The following is a 14,281-nucleotide window of genomic DNA, read 5'->3' on the forward strand; positions in this document are numbered from 1 at the left end:
AGGTGATGATATTCATGAGATTGCTCACCTGAGGAGAGGACACTTGCTGTATGAGGGGCATGCCAAGTTCTCTTGTGTCAGACATCTCTCTCATTTTCATAATCTCACGTTGAAAAACCAAGCAAGAGTCATCATGAAGATAGGCTGGGGCTCTTACTGGGTAATCAGTGCCAGGGTCAATCAGCTATTGCAGATTAGTGGAGATAATAAAATGTTGTCAAGTGTGCAGACAGTGAATCTTGTGAACCTTGTTGAAATCTACTTGTAGAGGAGACTTTATTTTTAACCACATTAGAACAAATATGTCTCTGCGAAGTTCACATGAGCTGAAGAAAATTATTTACATCACCCATCCTTCTGAGGAAGACTTTCTGTGTTTGCTAACATAGCACCTCTCTCACCTCACAGGAAGTCTGCCAGAACTGACATGTTGCATAACTTGGATTTTGACCTCTGCAACAGGCCCCATCAGAGGAGAGAAGAGCCAGAGATCCTTCATCTGATTGTCTCACACCACCTCTAGTTGTCCAGTTTTCACAGAAGGGGCAGCTAGTGAGGTCATTGTAAAAAGCAAGTATAGGTGACCTGTTTTCTCTTTCTTGTTTATGCTAAGCCAAGCCTGGGGAGAGGAGAGGGTAATGGAGAACCCCTGCAAGTACAGGAGGAGCAGGTACTTTTCTTTCAGGGAGGAGAGCAAGGCTGTATAGGAACTGTGAAAGTTGTATTAATTATGGATCTTTGATGGATGTATGAGGAGCAGAGAAGCTTCATGCAGTTAGTAATTAATTAATTAGTAGCTGAGATTTGATAAGAAGTTTTAAGTTCTATGCCACCTGTTAATCAGCAGAAATTTCTAAAGCAGGGGCCAGATTTATCTTTGTATGTCAGACAGAATTGGCACCGTAGCTTGCACAAGCCTTCCTTAATGGGAGGTCAGAAGACGTGCCAAATGTGTAATACAGGTATGTTTTTTTCAAGGGGATTTTGGCTTCGAGGTCATTATTTTTTCTTTTGTTTGATTCATAGTATCTAAATGTTTGAGAGTGGTGATAATGGTATCAGATGAGACATGCTAAGGCCTCAGAACGTAAGAGGCATCACATCTCAGGAGAAGCTAAAGTAATACATCAATTATGCAAGAGTATATTCTTTAGCTAAACATCTCAATTTGTATAATAGCATAGGACAACTGAACACAGTTGAAAGGCTTGAGACATAAACTAAAATATCTGGTGGATCCTTCAGGTTTTCAAACTGGGGTAGATCATGCTTTGTGGCCATGGTTCTTCCTTTTATGAATGTGTATGAATAGACATCTCCTTTGCTGTATTTCTACAGTTGGATATTTGAAGTAATAACATTGGCTTTAGAATTTTCTCTGTGAAATACCTCTCTCCTAAAGCAAAAATGAACTGCTTTAATGAATATGACTGGGAACTTCACAGCAGAATAAAACAAACAGATTATTAGGAAGCATAAGATCTGCATTCATCCTTGCCTACATCCCTGCTTTGTCTTTGGCTGCTCTATAGCAAAATACTGAGCTGGGAGTTCCTGAAGTGCTGAGTAGATATAAACACGGAATGTGTGCTGAAAAGATCAACACTGTTGCAGTGTATTATTTATGCTATTAGTCAAAATTAATTGTTGGTGCTTAAGAAAAGTTTTACATGAGTGTATTACGATTGAAGGTTACTTATGTGGAGACTGAATACAGTGTGCAGAGTTACTTAATCTACCGTTCCACACAATTACACAGCAACACACCGCACATGCATGGGTGAGTTTTGTTGTTGCACAAGTATGCTAATATGTTTGTCTTGAGGTGCCACATTTTTTTTTCAGCATGGTGCTGAGCGTATGGCAACCTTTTTTTTTCATGCTGTCTTTACCTGGTCTCTGACTTTTCCATGGAAGTTCCCACACATCTGGATCTCAGGCCTCAAGGTCTTTCGCTCATGTTACCAGAAAACAGGTCAAGACAAGCAAGGAGATAATGTACTTATATTGTCTCCAGCCAGTATTAAGGTCATATTTCTATGATCTGGAGAGGTATATTTTCAAAAGTATTTCTGGTGTCAAGAGCAAGTTGTGCAAATGGCAGTTTCTTAATCATCTTCCAATGTCTCCAGCTATGTCATTTGAAGGGGCTGATAAATGTTTCTCTTTCAGGGAAACCATGAAAACCTTTCCTCAGACCACTGAGGCACAAGACAAACTTAGAGCCACCATCTAAAAGTGTACTAAGATCTGAGAGATACATACTCCATCACTGGAAGCAATGCTGGAAGCATTGCAATGAGGATGAGGAGGTCCTGAATTGTTATGGTTTTGGTCCCATATAGACGGCTGTTTGCTCCACGGATGGAGAAGTTTTGGTGTGTATAGCAAGGAAGACAAAATCATTAATTCCAACTGAGCTGATGGACAGGACTTTCATCCCTGGATCCTATTTTTTAGCTATCAGTAGACAGATTGGTTCTATGGTCTGTATTTTACCTGCACAGATCAGGTGGCTGAGGTAAAAACGTATCTCCAGCTGGGTGAGTTGTCTCCATATAGGCAAGCTGAAGGCTGCTGTAGTTACAATATGAGGACAGGCACTATGCATGCAAGTGACCAGGACCATACTTTTGTATATTGTCTCTTCTAGGGCTTATTACTACTTCCATGCAGAGGTAAGCTTGGGAAGCTGTGAAGTGCTCAGAACGCAGTTTTCTATCACTGCCTGTGGCTGACAAGTATAGTAGTGCTGTGGAACTCTTATTTTCAATATATGTTTAGCGCATATTTTGGCTGATCGTATAAACACCATAATAGTTAAAAAAAAAGAAGTTTCATATAGGTTAACCATAGAAGATTTTTGGAGATCTGGAATAAATACTGAAATATGGTTTTAAAAGCTTCTATTTTTTATTTTTTTTGCCTAGACCTGTGTGTGTTTCAGAGAGTTGGTCCTCTTTAGTAGATAATTGTAAGTAGGTTTGAATTTTTCCCTCAAGGGGTTTAAAAATACTAACACCTACTGAAACTGTATTAAGAACCATTGTATTCATTGTCTGAATATTTTGTAATCTGTCTGAGCCAATCTTCAACTTAAAGGTGGTTTATTTTGTACATCTAACATCAAAAGAGGTTTCTTTGGTAATATTTAAAATGTGCTTTTCTTTTTTTTTTTTTCCCCTTTCCCACTGGCATGGTGTTTTGTATGCTAAAATTATTTCAAGGGAATATCTTCCCTTTAGAAACTCACTCTTCATACGTACGCCTCAAGTCAAGAAAAGTATATTACTGTTTATTCCATTAGATCACACACCCAATTAATCAAGATTTGAATGAGTATCAAGATTTAGCCTTCATTCTGTCTGCTTATTAACTTTCATTATGTGTAAATCTAAAGTGTAATTGTTAACAGGATGGATTATGCTGTAAAGTTGTTTTTTTTTCCTATAACAGCATTCCTTCACAGGTTCCCTTATTAAAGCATACCCAGGGTGATATATTATGTTAAGAAGGTTTAAAACATAAGGTGACAATGACCTTCCCTTTAATTAACTATGATGGAAATAAAGGTGAGAACAATGATGATGAAGCTCTGCTGGAGACCATAAATCATCTGCTGCACTGGTTAGACAGGACACAGCTACAAAAATAACCTTGCAATTCACAGGTTAAATGGTGCTTCCACTGTGCTGCATTCACTATTGTTTTTATTTACATACAAACAGATAACTCATTTTGTGGTAGTGTAAAAATATCTTTGATCATACAATGAATTATTTTCTGAATATACTTGAAAATACTGGTTTGGTTGTTTTTTCTTTTTGTTAAAATAGTATTCAATATTCCAGCTTTTTAACAGCAAAGTCATATATCTAGCAATGAAAAGTTGTGATACTTCCCTGTTTTCCTCTGGAAACCTGTGCTGTAAAGGACAGAAGGCAGTCCTGTGCTTTATTGCAAAGTAGTTCTTTGTTTCTTCTAATGATTCCGGGCTTTTAGCATACTATGTGACAATTCCTAATTATATTTTTCAAGATTTGAATGTAGTTTCTAACTTACTTATCTAGGTTTAAGAGGATATCACATGTTCTATATCCCTGTAGCATTTAGGATATGAAACAGATTTTGCAGTATAATGGGAATACTTGAATTAAAGTCCAACAGAAGTCGTAAGTACATTTACTAGTATAACATGCAAGCAAGACTTTTGTTACTTTATCAGAATTGCAGAAAGGACATTAAGGGCTTCCTCTTCAATCTGGTATGTGTTGGATAATTCTGTAAAATCAGAACAGATTCAGAAGCCCTCCTATTAGATTAAAACAAAACCAAACCAAACTAGTGAAAGTGCTGGATAATATTTCATGTTTCTTTTGTGTTTTATGTATCTTGATTTCTTCATGAACTTGTGCTCTCAGCCTTTGGGACTGGTAAATCTAAATTCAGAAAACACAAAGTCTGGTGCAAAGGAAAAAAAAATGTGCTAGAAGATTTCAAAGTAAATGTTAAGCAATAGAATTTTGGGATCTTTTTACAACTGATAAGAAAGAGGTAAGTCTTCTAGAACTTAAAACATCCAAAAGAACTGAGTATAACACCAAAAAGTCCAGAACTAGCTGTTCTTTTCTGTGTAGTAATGCCTGCAAGCATTAATGGGATAAGTTTTGGGTGGGAACCTTTATTTTTTTAATTTCCAGATTGGAACATGGAGTTTTATCTTAGGCTGTTTCCCAGCTGCCTGAATTTAGCATGTTAAGATAAATCATCAGAGCAGTTTTGGTTTCTTGAAGTGCTGAAGCACAAATAAAGGGATCATGGATGGAGAGCTAACTGTCTGGGAATTACTTTTGAGTAGACGGAATTCCTAAGGCAGATACATAGTTAAGTATTGTTGGTATATTTGATTGTCCCTTTAAGTGTTTAAACAGTGTCTGAGGGGGAATGATAGCTCTTATTGCTTCAGTATGTCTTGTATGTAGCACTTCAGCAGAACTATAGTCCTTCCTCTAGGTTTGCCTGTGGGTGGAGATGTGCATAGGTCTTGAGACAAGGGAAACAGTACTGAGGTTGACATCAAGTTTCTTTGCGTGCTAGGAAATGTGCTGGTCATGCACTCAGCATTATGCGATCTTCTTTCTCTGGGTATTCAGTCCACAACACAGAGGGAAACACTACTGTAATATCAGATTCTCTTGTGCCTTTCTGTGTATGTTGAGCACGTAACAGGAGTGAATGGGACATTATCCATTCCAAATGCCTCGGCGATATTAGGGAATTGATGGGGCAAGATATCTCCAAAGATCCCAGTGTTACTCTGGGTAGTTCCTTATCAACGTGAGGAACGATGCTCAGCAGTTGCCATAGCTCATGCTCTTTCATACAACTCAGTATGCTGCCTTGGTCAGTAGGTGGTCTCTGATGCTTCTAACCTTTCCTGACCTCAATACAGACAATGAAGGAGGAGAAAAATCTTTTCCAACTCTACAGGCAGTTGAACCTGGAACAGTACTTGTTTTCATGCTTTTATGTAGCATAGAATAACAAATGTTGAGAGCATCTTCTGGACAGAGAAATAATAAAAAAGCACAGATTTAGGTTAGTCAGAAACGTCCAACTATTGCCCAGTCTCTAACAGACTAACTTCTTTCAACATTTGCATACTTAATGTGGGCCAGCTGCCCCTTTAAATGTCATTGATCCCCTTGAAACTCTGAAGACTTTTTTGAATGAGTTACTCCAGCATTTCTATGAGAAGAAAGCAGTCTCAATCTGCTTTCCTCAGTCTTTGGATGTTATTTTGTATCTTAAAAAATGCTTCCAAGTGGAGAATATTTTAACAATACAAGATTTATAAGGAATATCACTCTGTGCTATATTTTACCAAAACTACTATTTTTGAGTCAGTGCTGATGTCAGAGCACTGGTGAGTTGGAGATAGGGTAAGACAAGGTAATGGGACAACAGAAGTGTCAAGCATTAAGGGCAGAGCTGGTCAGAGCCAGAGGCGGATCCTAGTTCGGCTTCTTCCAGCATGTCATCAGACTCCACAGGTTCAGTTTGCAATGCAAAATTAATTTCCTCAGTTTAATTTTCACTGAGGTGGCTGGTCAACAGTCAATCTCCCATAGATGTTGAGAAGTGAAAGTCTGAGGGACAGTGTGAAATTACTTTGTTCCTGCTTCTGTCACTTCTTCTAGGGGTATGTAACCCTTTTGGCTGTTGTGACTCAATTTGACCCAGTCTTTTTAGGAATTAATTTTTTTACTATTGGTGTTAATTCATAATAAGAGTGCTACTACTTTAATGCCTTTATGGTTGGCCTTTTTATTAGAAGGGATAGCATTGTATGAGATACTTTAATTATCTGTTTTTCATAATTTTGCACTTATACCTTGACCTAATTAAGCAGTGAAGTTCCATAACACGTCCTTGATATTTCATAGGCCTTCCACAGTTCCTTATTATTTTTTTTCTTGTCTGTACATTGTCTCCACATGGGCCCCAAGTTTTTCTCAGTATTTTATTTTCTCATTCTAATAAGTATTCCAAGACTAACACTCACATTGGAGCCAAAAGACATTTGTTATTAATGTGGTGAAGGTGAAAACTTTTTTCTCAGCACTTTTTTTGACTTTCATGTTTTTAACATAAAGGGAGATTGCTTCTATAATGGAAATTTGGAAAACATGTGGATAGTACTGAACAAATAATGAATAAGGTGAAGTGACATAAACAAGGGAAAAATATCAGAAATGTGGGATTGAGCATGTGGGGTTACTTTTTAAAGTATCAGGTAGGCTTGTTCATGAAAAGGGCAGTCTAAGGAAAGAGAGCAAGAAATATTTGCAAGTTTACTCATCTAATCACTGTTAGAAACCTAGGAATGTTCCCATGAAGATGCACAGTTAAGAATTGTGGTTAGACTTGTTAAATCTAAAATAAACACAACTTATTGCTTCTGTCAAAGGAGAAACATTTCTTTTTGATGACTGGGTTTTTGTTTATTGAGCTTTTTTTTTTTTTTTAGTGGATTTGAATGGAATTCTCTTGTCTTACACTGAAATCCCAACTTATTAAAACACAAATTTGGCGCAGTCAAACTGAATACATATTTATAGGCACATTTAACTTCCAGAAGGTTTTAAGGAAAAAAAAAAATCTAGGCTGATAGTCTGATTTGGATCATGTTATAATTTCTTCCCATAAAAATACGTGAAAGTACATGAGCTGCATTGTACAGTTCAGTGGCAGAAGTCTGTTTTTTTCATAGTTTTAATGAAGCAGTACCTTCTTTTGCTTTTTCAGAAGGGTGTAAAAATTGTAAACAAATTTTCTATGCCACATAGTGGACAGTGGCATAGTGTCAATCATATCTCAGTGTGTTGAGTTCCCTCAGTAATGGGGGCCTTGGCCAGTGAGCTGAGGACCCAGTTCATGCTTTGTGTGCTTGATCTGCATCTGTGGAGGACTATACATTGCATACCCGTTGAGACTAGATTGTTGATGCATGATATGCATATACTGTATCTACATCTTGCTGATTACTTAACATGAATTAGATGCCACTGCTTTTTTAATGTTGGATTAGGTTCCAGTACATTTTTTTTTAGTGAAAATGTTACTAAGAAATACCATCCACCTTACAGAATTCTGTAACATTGGCTCATATTTAGGATTCGTAATGAAATGAAAAGTTGTGTGTCAATATTGTGGATGAAAGGAGATAGCTATGCAGGTTTGTTGCTGGGGTTATTTTGCTTCTGTTGAGTCCTATTTAGGACAGAGGGTGAGAGGAATTATAAATATCAATGTAAAGAGATATTTTAGGTAATTGATGATGCTTTAACGCAATTTCCTTAGATTGTACTTAAAAATGAAAAATTGGTGTTTAGTGTTTAAATCAACAGATTCATCCTGTCCTCTGGAGCTTTCTGAAATATGATTAAATTTAGTTATAACTTTTTGCTTTGATTCCGCACAAGGATGAGAAAGTGGCTTTATGGATTGTTAATAAAATTGAGAACTATTGAAATCACTGACTTTGGATCAATCTCAGATTTTACAATCAGTAATTTTGGGGAGTTCTCAATGAAACCTCTTTTCTTCAGTTAAGGAACTTAGAAAATGTGAAAGACCCAGTTTTTACTACACTGGAGGAAAGGGTTACCCTTACAGGATATCTTGTGCTAAAATTTCTTCTGCTTTCCTGACTGGAATGAAAAATGTTGTCTAGATTATCTCTCTGGAAGAGTTTGCAAGAATCTTGGAGTTTTTTTAGGGAAATTTGAGATTTTTTTGAAATTATGTTTAGCAAGCCTAGTTGTCACCCACTATAATGGGCTGAAGATTTTGGTTTACGTGTTCTTTTTTCAGTCATGAGCTGGTAGGAGAATCAGTCAAGTGTCCTAGCATGAGAGAAGCAAAGGGTAAAGTAACAGTGTAATTAGAGAGTCCAGTAACCCAAAACCTCCCACCCAAATACTCAGTAAAATTATCTGCACTATAGTGTTAATAGCAGTCATGGTAGCAGTGGGATGGTGAGAAATTCTATTCTAAATCATTAATTAAGAAAGAAAGCAAAATAAAGCTGGAAGGAACTAGAATTTGTAGTTGAGCAAGTGAAAGTCAAATCAATTAGACTGAATCTTTCTAAAAACATATTTTGCTTGGTTTGTTACCATTTTAATTTTTTCCCATGCTTGGTGCTAATCAGGCATGACAAATAGGCTCACCTTTGAACACACTTTGCACTAATAATGTCATAAAGTAACTCCCTTTAATTGGTACCTCAGGCCACTGTCATCAAACAAGCTCATAAAAAGAAACGAGTGACAGCTTTCACTTCTGCTGGATATATGAAAGACTTCTTACCTAAGCCCAGCTGGTGTGTGTTTACAATACTATTCTAGATTTGACCTTTGATCAAAGAAGCTATATATTTTGTGTTCCTCAACTAACTTGCACCGTCACTTCAATTCTGACATTTATTCTTGTAGTGCATAGGTCCTGTGAAAACTTTACACTTAGAAAATAGAGAGGGCAGTCAGTTTACAGTCATGCTTACAGTTCACTGTGATGTTGTAAACGTTTTGGACCCAGAAGTTGATAATTTATTCCACAATTGATATTTTTTTATTCACAGATTGTATAAGCAAAGACTTTCATATGTGCTCATTATTCAAAACTATTCACCCGATAACTTCTGTGAATAATTCTTGGTCTTGGTCTGTAGCTCATTCTCAAGGATCTCATTGTGAATATTTGATCATCAAAATTCCAGCTCAGTGACTCATCACCTAAATCATATGGCATGCTTCTGCCAGGATGGAGGAACACGGCCCTTAATTTTCTACTTAATGATTCAGAAAGTGGTGAGCTCTTGTCCTCTGAAAGTCAAGGCTCTTTATCAAATACCCAGAACTTGAGTTCCTATCTTAGTCATTGTTTTTAGCAGTTTTTGGAGGTAATAACCAGTAAATGCAGGTTTGAATTTTTTTAACTATTGATTTTTAAATTAAATGCTTTGATGGATTCTCCTACTTTAATGTTCTATTTTCCTACAAATATTGCAGGCAACTAGCAGATAAGAGTGAAATTATTCAAAGTGTGTTTCTGCAAAACATAGGATTTATAGTAGCTGAATTTCCTACTAATATGCAGTAATACATACTCAAAATTTGCATTATGAATGTAAGAGTTGATTTTCAGCTTTATTTGGGATGTTCACAGAGGAATTTCTGATCTTGATTCATATCAAAATTTCAGAGAATATTTAATTTCTAGATTCTACATGCACATATTTGTCATTATGATTCCTTTCATTTGTGGAAGTCAGAAAAAAGATTTTTCTTCAACTTTCGTTCAGCTGTGGTTTTCCTCTTTAAAGAACACTAGTTCTTCCCGTGATAATTTATTTTATGATGTAAATATTGTGTGAACAGCATTTTGCCTGCACAAGTGCTCTCTTTTAGCAATGAATACTGTTGAACTAGAAATCAATTTATTATGTTTAAATAAAGGTGGTTTATTTATCCATTCCATAATGCCTTGATATTGGATCAATTTGCCCTCTCTCAAACAACTTTATTTTAGAGGTTTTCAGTACAGCTGAGCATTTAGAATGAATGGATTCAGCAATCAGTGACAGTTATGGTTCATGGAAATGTGCATTGTAAGTTAACTGTGTGTTTGAATTATAACCGTGCATCAGTTTAATAATTTGCTCTATACCCGGGTCTTTATAGTTGACGTTCTTGTGTTTCAGGCTCTCAGGGTTGATAGGGACCTAAATTAGTACTCTGGGAGCAATATCAGAAAAGAAATAACGATACCCAGAGTCCTAGTTCTCTTTTCCCTCCTTGTTAACGGCAGTGAGAAAGTTATTTCAGTATTTTCTAATTTATCTATCCATCGTCCCTTCTCTTGACAGTCTGTATAGATCAGTTCGACTTTGGTGATACATAAGTTGTGACTCTATTAACCTCTCTATGAGAAGACACTCCCTGTCAAATGCATAGATGTGCTATCAAAATGACAGGTTGGATACTGTTCTGGATGTTGTTTATAGCATTTTATACACCACCAGTGACTTCTGTTTTATAAACTACCTGAAGCTGCTGTATATTCTTATTTACTATGTGAGTAAACTGTACATCCATCAAACTTAGACCTAGATTTAAGCAGAATACATGTCTATCATAAAGCTATGCCACAGAATAAAAGCATTTTAGACATATTTTGCAATCATGTAAAAACATTTACCTACTCATTATGAGGAACATGTATATTTGAATAGATATATTTGGAACGTTCTCAGCCCACAGTGTTCAGGAAGAATAATAGCAAAATATTTTGCTCCAATTTGAAACATTTCTACTTGGATTTTGATGGTGTTTGGAGAAAAGGTGACATAGTGACTTTAAATGAATGTTGTAAAAATAGCTTGTAAGTTGCTAGATATTCAACATTAATATAGGTTTTATTATTCTTTTTTTCCCCCTTGGGCAAAACTTTTATGTAAAATGCTATCACTTGCATAGTGTATACTTGATAAAAGTTTCAAGCAATGCTTCTCTGTTTTTGTGCTGTGTGCAAAAATTTGCAAACCAGTCAGGTACCGACACTGGATATGGCAATAGACACGTTTGGAAGAAAACCCTCTCAATAATGCCACAAAGTATTATTTCCTAATGCGCTCTGAGGTTTCAAAATTCAGCCCTCCAAATATGTGAAAAGTCAGGATGGAATAGAAATATCTAGTTTTTCATACTGAAAAAGTCGAAATATGCAGTTAAATAACAGTTGCCTTTAGCCAGATGAATTCATTTGAATACGTTCTTTCTCAGATCCAGTAATTCCCAAGTGGGGTTTTTGGTCTGTTTGACTTATGATAGATTTAGTGAAAAAACTGGAACAGATTAAGAAATTCTGTCTTCCTTTTTCTAATAAATTTCCTTGTTCAGTGTTATATGAGACTGACTGTTTTCTGTTGATCAGTACTGTTTTCAAACATGGGGCCTGTCTTCTCCTTCAAGCAAATAGATCAGGGCCCATGAGGGGAGGATGGTGCAAAGCTCCTGCTTTGATTCAGGGGCAGAGGAAAAGTAGAATGAGCAACAGTTATGTTTGAATTCTCATTCCAGGAAGTGGTAACTACCTATCAATAGAGAAGGTGTATGGCAAACAACTTGAAAGTGACCTCGGTGGTTACTTCCATTTGCAAATTTCATCTACCTCGCGGGGCTTCTTTCCAGAGGAATCGAAGGGACCACTAAACATAAAGAAAAAGGCTATAACTTCCTGCAAAGCCACTAGACTGGAAAAGAGGTAATTTTGCCTGAATCTATCCTGCTTCAATAAGCCAAGTGGCTTGAAAAGGTACATTGTGCTCTGACGTTTTTCTGTTCTAATTTATTCAGTTGACATTGGAAACGTGATAAAGAAACCAGTCAAGGATGCCTTGCTTTGTAAACAATGCTATAACAAAGGATTTAGAATTAGAAGGTAGGGCACTAGTTTCTCGTCTCAATTAACAGGTGCAGTTCATACAGTTAAATCTCAGTCTTTATTAGATATACGAAGAATTAAATTTGTGCTAGTTTAAAGGACTCCTCTAAATTGCTGCAGTTGAAAAGGGATGTTCTGAAGTTAATATATTAAAAACCTGGTTTTCACATGCAATTCAGTAGAGGTTTACCATGAGTTGGATACTTTGAGTGTGAAGTTAAATCAAGGTGATATCTCTCCCATTTTTACTCTTATTGACTCTCTTCAGAATCAGTTTTTCTGCTGGGACAGATGGCTCCTTAACTGCAGAGCTGAGGCAGCTTCGGGTCACAGGGGGGAAGATTTCTGGAGAAAAAAAACACCAACCAGATGGTAAGCATTAAAACAACAAAAACAACAAAAAAATATTTTCAAAGATCTTGATGTGTTTGCAGGGATGCAACAGAGAAAGTGGTAGGTATGATTTGGGCTGGCCTTATTCCTCTTTCTGAGAAGGATGAGGTTGATAGAGCGGGTCATGATTTTTCCATCCTTCCCTGTTTTATGATAGTGTGCAACTGCAGGTGTGGTTTGTGCAGCCCTAGTAGATGCAAAAACTACCTGAAGGAGAAATTCCTTTCTTCAAAAGTTAATGCGATCTAGTTTTCAGGTGGTGTCCAGAAAAAGAATATTTGCCCTTTGATGTTTTTAATTACATGTACTTAGTATAATGCTTTCAAACTCCTTAAGAAAGAATTCCTACCCTAAGTATCTAAAAATTGTTTGCCTTTGATGAATGCAAATATGATAAAACACCTGAAAGTATGTTAGCATTCAGAACTGCCACAAACTTGCTTAAGTAGTTTGCAGTTAATGTGAATAATTTTTAATATAAATAAATTTATAGTGCATTTTTTAAAAAGGTGGTTCCACATAATAGTTTTAGCACGTTCTGCATCCCTACATGTTATACAAGTGACAGAATTTGCACAATTAAACCCATTTATTCTAGTGCAGATTTCTGCATGAAAACTACTTCCTACCCATTATTCATAACTACTTTTTTTTTCCTTTGCTGTATTTGTGCTGTGTAATGAAGATGCTCAAAATACAGCTCCAAGTGCGCATAATTAAACACCCGAAAGAAAATCTCATTGCTAACATATTTTGCTTTTCTTTTTCCTCTCCCACTAATGACAGACGCTTTGGATTATTTTTAATTTTCCATCTCTCTTTGCCTACCTGTGTTGAGGGAAATACCTTTGCTCAAAATTTAACTAATTGCTTTCTGAACATTTTTCTATGATTATGAACAATAGTGGTTTATAAAAAAAAAAACCCTCACAAAACACCCAAACCCCACAGAGTCAGCAAAATAACTGCCAATGACTTGTCAGCATTTTAAAATTTATTTATTTTAAAAATTTGCAACCCCAACATTCAGTAATAAAGGCAGAGTTTTAAGTGGGCTTAGTGTTTTCACTCAAAGCTTGTAGAAATTATTACCTTCGTCTCCGCAAGCGTCAAAACATTAATTTGTGTCAGGAACATATGCTTTCGGTGCTTTAAACAAGCTTGGTTTTGTGCTGTTGCTCTGCCTTGTTAGTCCTTACACTTCGATTGTCTGCAAAGGTTGCCCCTCTCTACTATACAAAAAAAAAAGGGCCAGGCATAATTTCACCGCTGATTGAATGCATGTAGCGAGCAGTCATTCCTGGCGGAGAAAGGCTGAGCCTCCTGCCATTGTTCTCGTGACAAATAGTGAGTGTCCTCCCTTTCCACTGTCTGACCTTGACTAATTGTGTAGAATTGGTGCAGCTGTCCCTGGCTCATTCAGCGCTGCAACACAAGGGCATGTAAGAAACTTTAAGCTGCCATCATAAAACTCCAGTTTGAGGACTTCATCACAATGCGCGGTGCTCACCACTTCTGTTGTTGTTGTTGCTGTTTACTTCCTCTGATAGTAGGTTTTGTAGTCATGCTGTGCTCTTGTATGTGTTTCAGAAATCTGCAGAGAGTATTTCTAAAATAGCTAGGTAAAGTATAAAATCATCAATTAAAACGATATGGGAAGTTAAACTTAACTGACCTAAGTGAGTGGACAAAGCATATTTGTACTCTTCTGTTTCCTTCCTGATGCAACCCACTGTTGGAAATTCTTTCTGTAGAAAGCCTCAGCATATGAAACTTGGAAACTGAAGAACATATCCAGATGAAAAGTACCATGTGCAACCTTAATACAGGCATAAAATTTTCTGGTGCTCTTTTTAAATATTAAGGCTAAATAAATATT

Source organism: Gallinula chloropus, assembly GCF_964237585.1.
Source record: "Gallinula chloropus genome assembly, chromosome: 2".
Classification (NCBI taxonomy): Eukaryota; Metazoa; Chordata; class Aves; order Gruiformes; family Rallidae; genus Gallinula; species Gallinula chloropus.